The 14,579-nt window shown below is 40.0% G+C and overlaps 1 protein-coding gene across 12 annotated transcripts in view; it reads left to right on the forward strand.

Moving 5' to 3' along the window:
- The window catches only part of crebbpb (CREB binding lysine acetyltransferase b), an 88,429-nt gene that overhangs the window by 32,617 nt on the left and 41,233 nt on the right, over positions 1 to 14,579 (forward strand). The gene's annotated exons all lie outside the window — the stretch shown is intronic.

Consider the following 14,579-nt stretch of genomic DNA (forward strand, 5'->3'; position numbering starts at 1 on the left):
ATTTAGGGTGTGTTCACACTTGTAGTTCAGTTCGCTTGGTTCGGACAAAAAAAAAAACATTTAGTCTGTTAAATCTCTCTTTTTTAGGGTCTCATTTTCCTGTTTTTGGTTCATTTAGAAGCGGACCAAGACCCATCTTTTCTGGGGTCTCAATCCACTTGTTTGGTGGCACCAGCATTCAGATGGCAGTGTTCACACCGCACTAACAGAGCAATCACACTATTGGCATGGTTTAATCCAACCAAACATGCCAAGTGTGAACACACCATTTACTTCAGTAGGCTTCTTATTCAACTTATTTTTAACATTAATCTGTGCCTGCTTGAGCTTTTCAGACATTTAAAGTATGGATGGGCATTTTTCAATAATATTGTTTTTGAATATTCATAAAAATTGAATATTGGATTATTTAAATGTCGTTTAATGAGGAATACATTATTTTTAAATTAAGTTTTTATTTTTAAATGAATGACACCATTTCTGATCAAGCTTATATTATGCAATATGCACAACAAGCTTACTATATATCTTAAGGTTTTTTAGTTGAAAACATTTAACAATGTGTAAACAAAAAATATAAAAAACAAAAGCATTTAAGGTCAAGCAGCGCGAACGGGAAAAAAACGCTTATAAAGCAGACTGCACAGTTATCGTACAGAACGTATATGCACTCGAGTCAACATTATCGTGTTTATATTGTTTCACGTATACGTTGAGAAAAACAATAATATCCACATGCTCGGGTGAAGAAAACGTAATGAACGTCATATTCGTTCTTGAGAAAACGCGCTGCGCTGACAGACGTTGCAGAGACACAGTGTGCAAAGTGAAGTTACTAATAGCACTTTGCGTTTTCTGTTCTTAAACCTGTCTCCCTCAATGAAACTTAAAGGAAACATCTCAAAATCATTTTGCTACCAGAAGATATCATCTCTGATCACGATTCCCTCGGGGTACAGCTGCGCTTTAATGTAGTCGTTAATGCAGTGATCGACAGCTGCTTCCTCAGTCTACAGGTGTTTGGATTTCTTGTGATTTCTCATTGTGGTGGTGATATTATGATAACTGTTTCATTAATAATTAATTAAGAGTAATATCATTTTCATGATTGATTTCCATTACACGAGAGTAGATGTTAAAACTTCATGCTGATTTGTACTCGGCTTTCGCCAAGATAAGCACCAACTAAGACGTAGCTTTACAGTAACCTATGCTTCTCCATCCATTTACGCTTCTTTCCATCTGGTGACGTGAATCTCCTTCTGTCTGGTGTTAATAGTGTATTTGCGCGTCAGCACACACAACGGCTGCAACCACAGTGCGGTCCCACCATAACAACCCTCTGGATTGAGCGGAGTAGGGAACATCTCTAGGGTCTTCAAGTGGGCACCTTCCATCCTCAGTGTTTCGTCGACTAGCCCACGACACCTCAAGAGGGCTCGACAGTGACTCTGGCGTCCCAGAGTCACCCCCCTCCGTCCCCCACTCAACTCAGCCCAGCTTACTGACCTCTACTTCCCTCTTGCTGCTGAGACCTAACCACAATCTCACAATCTCTCCGCAACCCAACCATACGCGCCAACCCGTTTGACTAAGGCTGTCGAGCCCCACTGGTGCGTTAATATGCAGTTTCAGTGGCAACGGTTCCGTATGGCATACCACCTACCGCAAAACACTATCTGCCCAACCACCCGTCATTCATGCAATATACACAGGAACGTAATGACTGTAAATACTATACAACCTCTCCGCAACCCAACCATACGCGCCAACCCGTTTGACTAAGGCTGTCGAGCCCCACCGGTGCTTTAATATGCAGTTTCAGTGGCAACGGTTCCGTATGGCATACCACCTACCGCAAATCACAATATCTGCCCAACCACCCGTCATTCACGCAATATACAGAGGAACGTAATGACTGTAAATACTATACAACCTCTACAAATTAACCAACAGTGCTGCTGAGACCTAACCACAATCTCACAATCTCTCCGCAACCCAACCATACGCGCTAACCCGTTTGACTAAGGCTGTCGAGCCCCACTGGTGCGTTAATATGCAGTTTCAGTGGCAACGGTTCCGTATGGCATACCACCTACCGCAAAACACAATATCTGCCCAACTTCCCGTCATTCACGCAATATACACAGGAACGTAATGACTGTAAATACTATACAACCTATACAAATAAACCAACACCCTTCAAGTTTTCAAGAATTCTACGAAACCGTAGCATGGCAGCCTGTACTCAGCCAGCTAGAATCTTTAGAATCTCTAATTAAGTTATTCCAAACTTCGTGAGGCAGACGACAACATTATGTGATCAAATACAGTACACTTGTTAAACACGCTCCACAGCGCCACCCAGTGGATTTAATTCTAACTGTGGAAAAAAATTTAAGAATTTTAAATTCGAATAGTATTTTATTTTTCGAATAATATTTACAGATCGAAATTTCGAATATTCATGCACATCCCTAACTTGAAGGGGTGGTATAATGCCCCTTTTTACAATATGTAAAATAAGTCTTTGTTGTCCACAGAGTGTGTATGTGAAGTTTTAGCTCAAAATACCCCACAGATGATTTTTGTTTTTACGTTTTATGTGTCCCTTTAAATGCAAATGAGCTGCTGTTCCCGGCACAGAGGGCGGAGCTTCAAGAACGTGTGTGTGTGTGTGTGTTAGCAGCTCCGATTACCTCACGCAGACATGCACTAAAATGTCAGAAACTGTTCTGCTGTGTGTGTGTGTGTGTGTTAGCAGCTCTGGTTTCCTCACGCAGACACGCACTAAAATGTCAGAAACTGTTCTGCCTTTTATGTCTAAACTGGAGTCGGACAATGATGGAGAAACTCACGAAGAAGTGACAACATGTAGAATGCAACAGGACGTTTCTGAATGGTTAGGTGATGAATTTAGGTAGCTGATGTGGAGTTAACTATCTTCAAGTATTTGATTAGCATATTCTGTCGGGATTAGAGATGCGCAGATGGGCTATTATTTCATCCGCAACCGCATCACAAAACTCATCATCCGTCCGGCATCCATCCGCAGCAAGGTTTTTGACCAATTTTGCCGCCCGCCATCCGCTGATACAAGGCGCTGCTGATGACAGCCGCGAGACTAGAAACCGCCCGCCACCCGCCGGAATTTAATTAAAATATTTTTTTCCGTCACGTCATCCGCCCGATCCGCGGTTTATCCGCGGAGTCCACGGTTATAACCGCCAACCCCGCATCTCTAGTCGTGATAATCTATAAATCGCTTGTGTGGGAACTGTTGTAAGATGCCTACCGAGTGACATGCTATTGCATTTGTGTTATGTACTGTATTGCATGTGAAAGACTGATGCGACAGCTTAAGCAGACTCACAAATATGCTCTGTTACAACAACTCTTCCTCTTCTCGACATGCACTGTGCGATCCGGTTTATGTAAATTTGAGGGTTAGTGATGTCACTAACCCGGGAGGAATGTCGTGTAGTCCCTACCAGCCGTTTTTTGTTGTCCTTAAAAAAACGATTTCTTTATCTTCCTTTCAGTGCTCAACGCTAAGCATTTTTTCTATTTGCCGATTTGGGCCAGTGATTGAAATTTGTACTTTGCCCCAACAAAATAAGTAATGAAATAAAATAAAATGGGCCTAGTTGTTGTTTTAGTTGTTTTTGTTCCATGTAACCTTAATAAATAAATCTTACATGCCGCTGTCTTACATGCGCTTCATGAGGCACACTTGCACACCAGGGTTTCCGTTGTCCGGTAATTACCGGACATTGGCCGGTAAAAAAATGAAATGTCCGACAAAATTAAATCTCTCGGTCAAATTGTCCGATTATAATTGCCTAATAATCCCGCCCCCTAACACAATCTGAATTTAAGAATAAAAATGTATAAAGCAAAAATACACCGATCTTTGGCTATGTTATAAATATAAATGAACAGACTCTACCGTTTGAAAGTTATGAAACATCGCATGCTGCATTTCAAATAAAGTGCACGCCTAAAACGGCTGTAATATAGACCTAAACAACGAACGATTGAGTGAAACGTTTCAAATATGGCCAGGCCCAGGCAGACTAGCCTTAAAAGCTTTTTTCAGAGGCCAGACGATGGTGAATGAGGTACATCTCATTATAGCCTATAGATCAGTGGTTCTAATCAGTGGTTCTAATCCGCGCACTCGTAGGCTACAGTTTTTTTTTTCTCTCTCATCAAAACTGAATAGCCTATGGTTTCACACACATTAAATTTTTGAAACATTGAGGCACGGATTTACCTAATACAATAATAAATAAAACTAATAAATAAAACATCTCCAGTTAACTAGCAGATCATTCATTTAGTTCGCTATTAAATAAGATCTAGCGCTAAAATCTGTTGTTTTTGAAATCAAGCTGAGCACTCGTGTCCGCTGCTATCAGCTGCATGGACGATGCGCTGCGCGAGTTTTATTCCGGTGATATCACAAAATAAAATGCACACACAAACGTGTCCCTGCTTGATATAGACTGTAACCACTGATGAACATAAAAAACAATTGGCGTTGATTGACGCCAATCGGACGTTCATGTTTTTTTCCATCTATTTGAAAGTTAAGCTAATAATAACATGTTGCATTCTATACGGCCTGATTATGTCATTTTTTTAAGTTACATAGACTGCCTCCAGTTTTCCTCAACTTGACTAATTAAGAGGCGATATTTGACCGGCATATCATCAAAATGTCCGTAAAACGAAACCTCTGCCGGTCACTTTGACCGGAACCGTTTTTTTCTAGCGGAAACTCTGTTGCACACAAACGCAAGGTCTCTCGCTCTCTCCCTCTCTGCTGTGCGCGCACTACACGGTTTGGAGTTCGCGAGCTCTAGATTCCGGGAGATTTGAACTAATTTGCGGGCATCAGGGAGCCGCTATCAATATGCGGGAGACTCCCGGAACTTCTGGGAGACTTGGGATGTCTGCATCGATATTGACTACCAGTTATATACAGCGTGCTAACCTCGAAAATACAGCTGTATTCTAACAATAACTTAGCTCTCCTTATTAGCTAGGCTCCTTGCAATAACTTTTTTTAAAGCTGAGTCTCCAACATTGACAGCGCTGTGTTGGACAGATTTGTGCAGCGGTGTTCCATGAGGGATAGAGAGCGCAAGAGGTACGGGTGAGTGAGTGAGAGAGAGATAGAGAGAGGTACGGGTAGGTGAGAGAGAGAGGGACGAGCGAGAGGTAGTGCTGCGCGAATGCGCTACGGTGCTCTGCAATCAAATACGGTTTTAAATAGGCTTAGTAAATAAATAAGCAATCGAAAATCAATGTGTGGCGGTCAGCGTTGATATTGTGGTGGGCAGCGTTGATATTGTGGCGGGCTGTCACAAATAAATGAACGTATGGGAAACCCTGACTTGGTCTGAAAAAGTGGTATCGGTGCATCCCTACATTTATTGTTCAACAAAAAATATTTAAGCATAATTTATATTTTAGTCAGAATTATTGCGCTCCTATTCTATTGCGCTCTGTCTGTTTTCCGCGCATGCGCACAATGGCGCTCGTTCATGGAAATCTATGGAGTTTGGCGGAGATTCACAAAATGGACATATTTGCACGAGTTTCTAACATTTACAGATGAAGAATATACATATAGAATGCAGGTTATGCACTGAGGAAAGCACTACATCTCGAACACATTACACAGCAGTGCAAGTATAGATCTGTCAGCACATGAGTATCTGACGGGGCAAGCCGCTTTAAACGAATGGTAAACGTGTAGTTTGTAGCAAGGTATGTTGTTATGGAAAGGAGGAAAAAATCTGTGAACATTTAAACACTGTAATAATAAAAACAAATACAAAACGAAAGTAAAGGCAGCAGCTCCTCACCGGACGACTGCCGCACAAATAAAACTTAATATCCGTTTAAGCTCAAGGAGGGAGATGTGAGTTTTCGCGCACTGTGCTTTGGAAGTGTGTTCATACGCACAAGCGTGCTTGTACAAATCTGAGAGTCTAAGTGTGCTTGAATATTTAAATAGACGAGGCTTAAAAATACGCAAATTATCAACTTCCGTGAAGATGCAGCACTGGCCTGATCGGACACTTCAGTCAACTGGCCCGAGTGTCTTTCATGCTGGCCCCGGGCCATCGGGCAGTCCTTATTGTCGAGCCCTGTCTTTGCTTTGAACTTTGAGCGTTGTTACTTTGCACATTGTGTTGTTTATGCTCAAACAGCAACATTACACACTAACTAAAGTTAGAAAAGTGAAATCATAATCACCCACACCTTTAAAGAAAAGATTTCACAGAAAGGTAGCTGTGGGTATTGCATGTGTCTGACTGTTGTGGTTTTACAGGAAACCAATCGGAAACCGGTCTGCTACTCGCAATGTGATTTTCTCACAAGTGAGCGCTCATCAAGCACTTGTGATGGGGTGTTGGGTTCATATTGAGAAATCGGTCAATCGATCGAGTTGGCAAATGAAACATTGTGAATAACTTCACACAGGCTGCCGGAGTGTTTCATGGGTTTCCATATCTGCTGTTTGTTCAGAGGTGAATAGATGTGCTGTCGGCAGTGTGGTGTGTGTGTTTGCATTGCACACAGATTATGAGTCACAAGTGCAGGTGAAGTGTGTGAGATCAGTCCACACCAGAGTGTCAGGGCTTGTGTGCAGTGTAGTGGTATAGTATGTCTGTACTGAGCTCTTGCTTGTGTCCTAAAGCTATTCATAGGAAATCTGTTTTATGGTTTTCACAAATCCGGGCTTTTCATTTAGTTTTTTCTTGGTTCTGTTTTGTTAAGCATCAAAAAGAATGTCTAATTAAATTAATCTTGAACAGTTTAATAACTTTGAATAATTAAAATATAACTAGGGCTGGACGATATGGCCAAATTTTATATCACGATATATTTCTTAATTTCGGTCGATACGATATAATTCCGATATCGATATGAACAATATAAAAGCCTCAGAAAAACTGCCAAGAACGCCCACAACAGATGTCTGAACACAATCTTCTGAAAAATGTATTTGCCTAGTCTATGAAACCTGCTGGAGTCTTTTGGTACTGCACCATAACAAACTACATGAAGCAATGAAATAATACATCATAACAATAATATTCTCTTCTCAATACCTGCTACAAGACTATGGAAGCATTTGGGTAGCAATATTCAATTTGAAATGTAATATGCAAAATGACAATGTAATATGTAAAATGGCAATGCATTTCTGTTTTTAAATTTACATTTGCCATTACATTTGTGCAACGTTTGGTGCCAAATTAAAATTCAATTATATAATTTACATTTGCCATTTCATACACTAGTTTTAATATGTAAATTGAATACATATTTTAACTCTTTATAAGTTGCAAAATTAAAATGTATTACAGCAATAATTAGATAAGTTTAACATTTTAAAGCAAAAACTATAGCAAAATGATCATTTAAATGTTATTTTTCTTAATTGCATCTAACACAACAGTTAGACACTTGCGATTGCATTTTCATTAAATGTCCAGCAATGAATGTAGCAAATTTCAATGTGCAAATTGAAAATGCATTCCGAGCCGATCACGTCCCGCCCGGTCAAACACTGCGTGACGTTTCGGTTTCTTAGATATTAAAATCATATGTATTGGTCATTCTGAGGTCACTCAGCATTAGGGCTGTAACGATACGCGATATAAAATCGAAATCGCGATACTCAGGTCCACGATCCTGTATCGCGATGTGAGAAGGCAGAATCGCGATCACACCCCTTCCAACTCCCAGAGTTATCCTTCCTGTCCAGAACCAGGGCTCGAATTTCGGCGCGGGTATTGCGCATAATTCTCATCATTCCCGCAGGTCTCCCATTTATAATGTGGGAAATTCCCGCAATCGTAATCCACACAGATAATAAAATAAAATCATTCTTTTAACAACTATCTTCCAGACGCAATTTCACAAACAGCGTGAGTGTTCAGCGGTGCCGCGCGTCTTCTATCTCTTCTCATAATGTTTTGTGCAAGGCAGGCATCAAGCGCTGCGGCGATAATACACACTCGCGTTTTGGAGTCGGGACCATAGACTGTAAGGTCGGGACATGACGGAATATTCACTTGCACAATCGGGCCAGCAGTGCATCGTGACTGAAGTCTTTTTAAGTCTTACCAGTTTAAACATTCAAGCGATTTTAAACTAATCAGTGCTCGCGCGCTCTCTGAGATTATTTTCTATGCGCACATTCATAGAAAATCCGCCTCAAAAACAGCTGGCTAGTAACTATTTTTCGCGGATTATATTGCTTTAACACGCAAAATTGTCAATTTCGGTCTTTGTGAGTAGGCTATACTCTAAATAGGCTATAGTCGGTTTTGTCTTTAATAAACATAAAACGCATGCCAGTATAATGAACACAGGATCCGTGCACTAGCTCTTAAAGTGACGGCAGCCATATGTGTCTGTCATTAATTTTGTTGTCAAAACAACAAAAGATGGCTTTAAGTTAAAGGAATCAGGATTAATAGCCTATGTATTTAATTTATTCAGGACTAAAATACTACCCAGTGTTATTTTCCATTTGATTACTTTATTCAGTATCTGTATATAAATACTAGTGTTAGACCTATTCAAAAACTTTTCTCTTTAATTGTCTTTATTTGTATCTTTATTCTATTGTATTTATTTGTGCTACTTTTTTCAATTTAATTAAACAATTTAAATCAAGCTTCCTTGTGATGTGTAAATTCTTAACAACAATAGGCTATTACCCCATTGTAAAAATGCAATGAGCGCAAACATTTAGGCAAGATAAATGTAATAATTTTGTTTGGAAAAAATGCCCCCCCTTTCTCCCCTCAAACAAAAAAAATGAAATATAAAATTCTCAGAAAGTGCATTAAATTAATCCTCAATTGACCGGCAACACGTCCAACATGCAGATGCATATTACGGCACCATCCCGAAATCAATTTAGTTGGAGTACAGAACACAGCCCAAAAGCAGCAGCCTACACTGCCGTATAGTATAATAATTTGCATAGTTATTATTGTTCTTTGGTGTTTAGATTATACAGGTTTTTCCTAATGTTATTTAATAAAAATACCGGTATTTTTTTTTCTTCTCTCAAAATCTCTTTTTTTCACCACAAGCCCCGCCCCCTCAAGCCCCGCCCCCGTGATAGAATCGCGATACGAATCGAATCGTGGGTCAAAAATCGTGATACGAATCGAATCGTGGGTTTGGTGTATCGTTACAGCCCTACTCAGCATCCCCCGCATGCTCCAAATTTACGCAAAAAAGTCTTGTTTGTTTGTGCCGGTTAAAGTGTTGTTTGTGTTGCTTCTATCGGGCGGAACTGCTTCAGATACTGGAACAGATATGTGTTCCCGCTGCTAGTCTGCACCACTCTCCGAATTTATACCACTGAATTAGTCTTTCCTCTCTTATCGACTATTTCGTCTGCTTTCTCCTCACTTGTGGAAGCTTGTTCAGTCACATTTGTATTGCGGTCATGGGCGCTCATTCTGTAGCTGAAACTTGCCGCGTTGGAGATCAGCCTACAGCACACTGTGCTGAGCACTGGCTGCGTGTCTGTAGTGAACGTCATCACGAAAGTAGCCAACTGTGTTCTGCTCTTTCTGACGGCTGCGCGCCTAACGTCAGTCAGTGACAAATGCTGTTATGCATATTGAAATATCGAAAATGTGTTTAAAAATCATATCACCGTTAACGAAAAAAAAAAATATTGCGATTATATATTGATATTGAATTATTGTCCAGCCCTAAATATAACTAAATGTTAGGACTGGGTTGTATGATATACTGTGCGATAGATGAAATGTGAGATTTTGCTATTCTGTTTAGCCTATATTGCTGTGGATATATTTGAATGGCTGTTAGGCAGAAGTGATTTATGCTATTTAAGGCCCTTTCAGACAGCGCGTTGATCCTGGCAAATTTCCGTAAATTGCTAGAGTGCCTTCTGTGTTAACACAAAGGGGCTTTATTTGCAAATGAGCATCGGTAATGTTGTGACTTACTGCATTAAAGTCAGCATGAAATATTCACCATATTTATTTTTAAATACATTTCATTTGATCTTATTGTGAACGATTCATCCATGAATTTTTAATAATAAATAAACCTTATGATTATTCTCGATTCTCAGTCTTCCGGTGAAACAATATGCCGGACTTCTCCAGTCATTGGGCAAATTCCATATGTGTTTTTGCACTCTTGAAGTGCACTTTAGGAAGGGAACATCATTTGGTTCTGTCCCAAATGGACCACTTTATATGCTCTTTCGGACTTGTTGACTTACAATGGCCACAGTGTGCGTGTGATCGGAAATAACTGATAACGGAAATAACTCGCCAGGCTTGGTCCAAGTCTCTGTGACACATAGAAAATCCAGTGCTTGAGGGGTGTAAAAAGGATCATAATTCTGTAGTAGGGCCGTTATGAGTCGTACAGCAATCCCCCGCGCTTGCCGCGCCTTCTCCGGCGAGGTACATTCACTTGGAACCGGCACAGGTATGAAGGGGGGAGAGATGGACCAGGTGGAAGGCCCACAGTCCACAACCATCGCGCCTAACGTTAGGCAAGGCAGTGACTGTACTACGAATGTTTAATAGTACTAAACGGTCATAGACCAATGTAGCGTTACACTTTAAATCTAAATAAGGACGTATATAAAAGCATAGCAAGTGTGAGAGATGAAAACAGGGAGGACCGCAGACGGCATGTCACAGACATCGGCGACATCATTCACCCATCGATTAGCGAAGGGTACATGCAATTAGGGCTGTAATCTCCCAGTCGACTAGTCGATTAATTGGTCAATACTAGTGGTGGGCATAGATTAATTTTTTTAATCTAGATTAATCTCACTGTAATCTTGGAATTAATCTAGATTAAAATGGCTCATTTAAATTCTGTCGAAGGCATTCAGAATATGTGTGCTACCCAAATAATGACTAAAAGTAGGCCTAAGTCTTTGAGAATGGGTTTCTCAAGCCAGGTGGCGCATTAGACCAGGGGCTCATCTCCTGTTTGCAAAATGCATCACAAACTGCTTGAGAAAGCTGTTCTACTATGATAATTGGTGATGAAAATAATTCAAGTTCAATCAGATGTACTTGTGTTTACTATTGGATACATCTTTACATCTAACTGATAGAACTGTGCTGACAGGCTTGCCTCGGTTGCACTCAAATATAGTAGTTTAACATTACATAAGTGCTTGGCCTGGCATCTACCGCATTAGCTAAGGGATGCTTTGCGTTTAGGTGGTACTTGAGACTGTCAGCTGAATGTGTGGAACGCTTTTCAGAGAGTATAAGGTAACTTATTTTAGCACAATTCACACCCAGCGGTAATTCGGTAAAACAAAATCTCAGAATGCTTCACATGAAACTTTGGTCTTCCGACCTTTTTAAAATCGTGTCGAAGTCTTGTACACTTTCGCCTGGCTCCGAAGTGAGAGACCGGGTCGCGCTCTCTCTCTCTCTCTCTCTCTCTCTCTCTCTCTCTCTCTCTCTCTCTCTCTCTCTCTCTCTCTCTCTCTCTCTCTCTGTCTCTGTCTCTGTCTCTGTCTCTCTCTCTCTGACTCTCTCTCTCTCTCTCTCGTTCTTTCAGTTAAACATGTGCCCTGTCACAAGCGCAACCGAACTTAATGCAGGAAAACCCCTGTTTATGCAAACAGGAAACAGCATAATTTGTCTCGTTTAGTAAAATTAAGCCAAGCTTTAGATCGTCTTTTCCACTCCATGTTTACCTCCTCTGCTCAAATCGCTTTGAAATCACGAATGACGCACAGATGCGTATAGGACGTCACGCTATGGTGCCCGATAAAGGACAAAAGGGAAAGTTGAGTTCGCGGTCTGTATATTATGGCTGGGACTCTGAGCAGGAGCATCGATAAGAGGAATCGTTAATGTCGAGGGCATACAATATCGATGGTTCGTAAAACTTAGAACCGGTTTTGGAGTGGAACCGGTTTTCAATTCCCATCCCTACCTCCTACAGTGCAATTCGGCTAGGTATGAGTTACATCAGCGCTAAAATATCAAGGTGAAAGTCATCATAGCTTGCGTAGTATAGACCCAGCTCAGCTCCCAACCCAACGTTGAGAATAGATTAACGGCGATATTTTTTTTATCGCCCGATAAGAGTAAAAAAACGGCCGATAACGGCCCACCACTAGTCAATACGTTCTGGCTCGACCAAAATTCTGATTGGTCGATTTTTTGCTGTGTTAATTTCATCAGCTAGAAGGCACTAATTGCTAATGGGGGTGTTTTCAGAGCACCGTTTATGGTCATGTGACCCAGGGTGGTGAATCCTCGCTATTCATTTTAAAAGCTTGATGACACGAGAGTTTGTGATAAAGGATACAGAACAATTCATGTTTTGTTTGTGGTAAGCTTGCTGCGATAGTCGGTGTTGGTGGTGTTACCAGTGTTCAGCCGCAACACCGGTTACATCACTTGCTCACCGCCCCCATCGCCCTTTTTGATTTTATTTATAGTAATAAAATTTAGTTAGTTCAGTTAGAAAACAGACACCACAATTAAAATTGAACGTGTCTGGTTAATAAAGCGTGAGCAGAACGAGAGTCACAACACAGATCAGAAGCAGCAGTCAGATTTTACTCTTGACTGACAAGACAATGGTGGAAGATTTGGTTTCAAAGCAAAATGTAAAAGCGCCTATTTAAACGAGTTTGTCATTGTACTGTTTTGTTGTTGTGTTTTTCCATTAAGAATAATAGACTAATGAACCCACTAATCAAACAAGCCGCCCCCAGATTGGCGCTAATTTGAAAGTAAAACTAAAATGCGCTCGGCATTCATAACGGTGAGTGACCACTCAAGTGGAGCAAGCAGAACGGAGTGAGCATTTTCAGTTCATACTTAATTGAAAACGCTTGCTCTGCTCCACACCATTATGAATGTCAGTGCAGACGTGAGCATTTTACTTTCGTTTTTTTTTTAATTAATGTTTTAAAAGCCCCCGCCGGTGATGCTGGTATTACCGGTGTTTTCGCACACCGATTAACCGGTGGGAAAATATCCTCACCGTCACAACCCTAGTTTGTGGTATTTTACTCACATTTGCATTGCATTTCATATGCATTTTATATAAGTTTCATTATTAAGGCGAGACACTACAGGGTAAAAAATGTATCTTACAAATATCACCATGAAACTTTACCAGTTGATTACTCGCATGAATAGGAGAAAAAAATGTATTGCGAGTTTTCTGTAATTTTTTGTTTAAATATGCTAATCAGGCTATATCTAATTAAATATGCGCTAATTTGCCTATATTTTGAAGTGACGTTTTTTGAAGATGAAAAAAAACAAGGTTCAAAATGATTTTTGCATTTTGTTGATATATTCAATGAAAAGACATTTACCGAGGGGATTATGAATATCTCCTTTTGTTACCCTGTAAATCTTAAAATACTGCCAATAGCCTTAAATTGATTTCTGCCCTATTTTTAGGCATAAACTGTCATATAAATCAGGCCAAGAATGATATATCAACAAATCCCTCTGAACAAACCTTCACAATATAGTTAGGAATAGGTAGGAATAGGACTGTAAAGTTTTGTGTATGCTACAGAAGTGGAAAATCGTCACTAGGAGTGTGAGAATTTTGAGAAAATGGCCTTTAAAGATTTTTATGGCAAAATTCCACTCATTTCTATTGAAAGCCATGAATTACAGACAAAATATGCTTAAGGTCCAAGTAAAATCAACGTATCACACTGTTTAACATCCAAAACTCATCATTGCTTCATCCGTCACTGATCATAATATCCAAAACAACACTTCAAAACATCAAAACCACACATCAACAGTCCATCACACAGGTGAATATGTATCTATGATCTGAGGGACTCACAACCACTTTAGGATCCAACAATTACAGATTTGTTTAGTATTATATAGTAATTATATTATACAAAAACTGAAATGTGTTGTGTAATGTAATTGTTTTGTGTATTTATAGTGTGTAAAGTATAGTATTATGTGATGCATGTATATGTCAGGGTGTGTGTCACGTGACGATTCTGAACGAATCATGTTGTCAGAAATTGGCATCAGTTAAATCGCCCGTTTTACTTTCATGATTGGTTGCTGATTAACAGGAAATGACCATATTTGGATCCGACAGTATTGCAAAGGAGAGAGAGAGCTATCTAATGGTATATGTGATGACAGGGTGCAGACAGCGATCGCGGAGCAGAGGGAGGATTTAGAACGCCAACTTTTGATGAATTTATGTGAAATCTACACACGCAAACAGACAAAGTGTAGTAAAATAAAGACCTAAATGTGTATTTTGGACTTTTTTCAGCACAAGTCTGAAAGAAGACATGTTATTCAAGAGAAATAGCCCAAAATCTCAAAATTGACCAGTGGAAAAAAAAAATCCTTAAGAAATGAATTTAATAGTAGATAAATTTGATAGTGTTGACTGCAAGTGAGACGGCAAGTTTGAACGTTGAGAGTGGAGACGGAACACATAAAGAATATTTTAGAAACTTCATTATAAAATGTATATTATTTCTAATTAGGGCTGGATGA

Source organism: Siphateles boraxobius, unplaced genomic scaffold (genome assembly GCF_051911475.1).
Source record: "Siphateles boraxobius isolate OS27281-9 unplaced genomic scaffold, OSU_SipBor_1 66, whole genome shotgun sequence".
Lineage (NCBI taxonomy): Eukaryota > Metazoa > Chordata > Actinopteri > Cypriniformes > Leuciscidae > Siphateles > Siphateles boraxobius.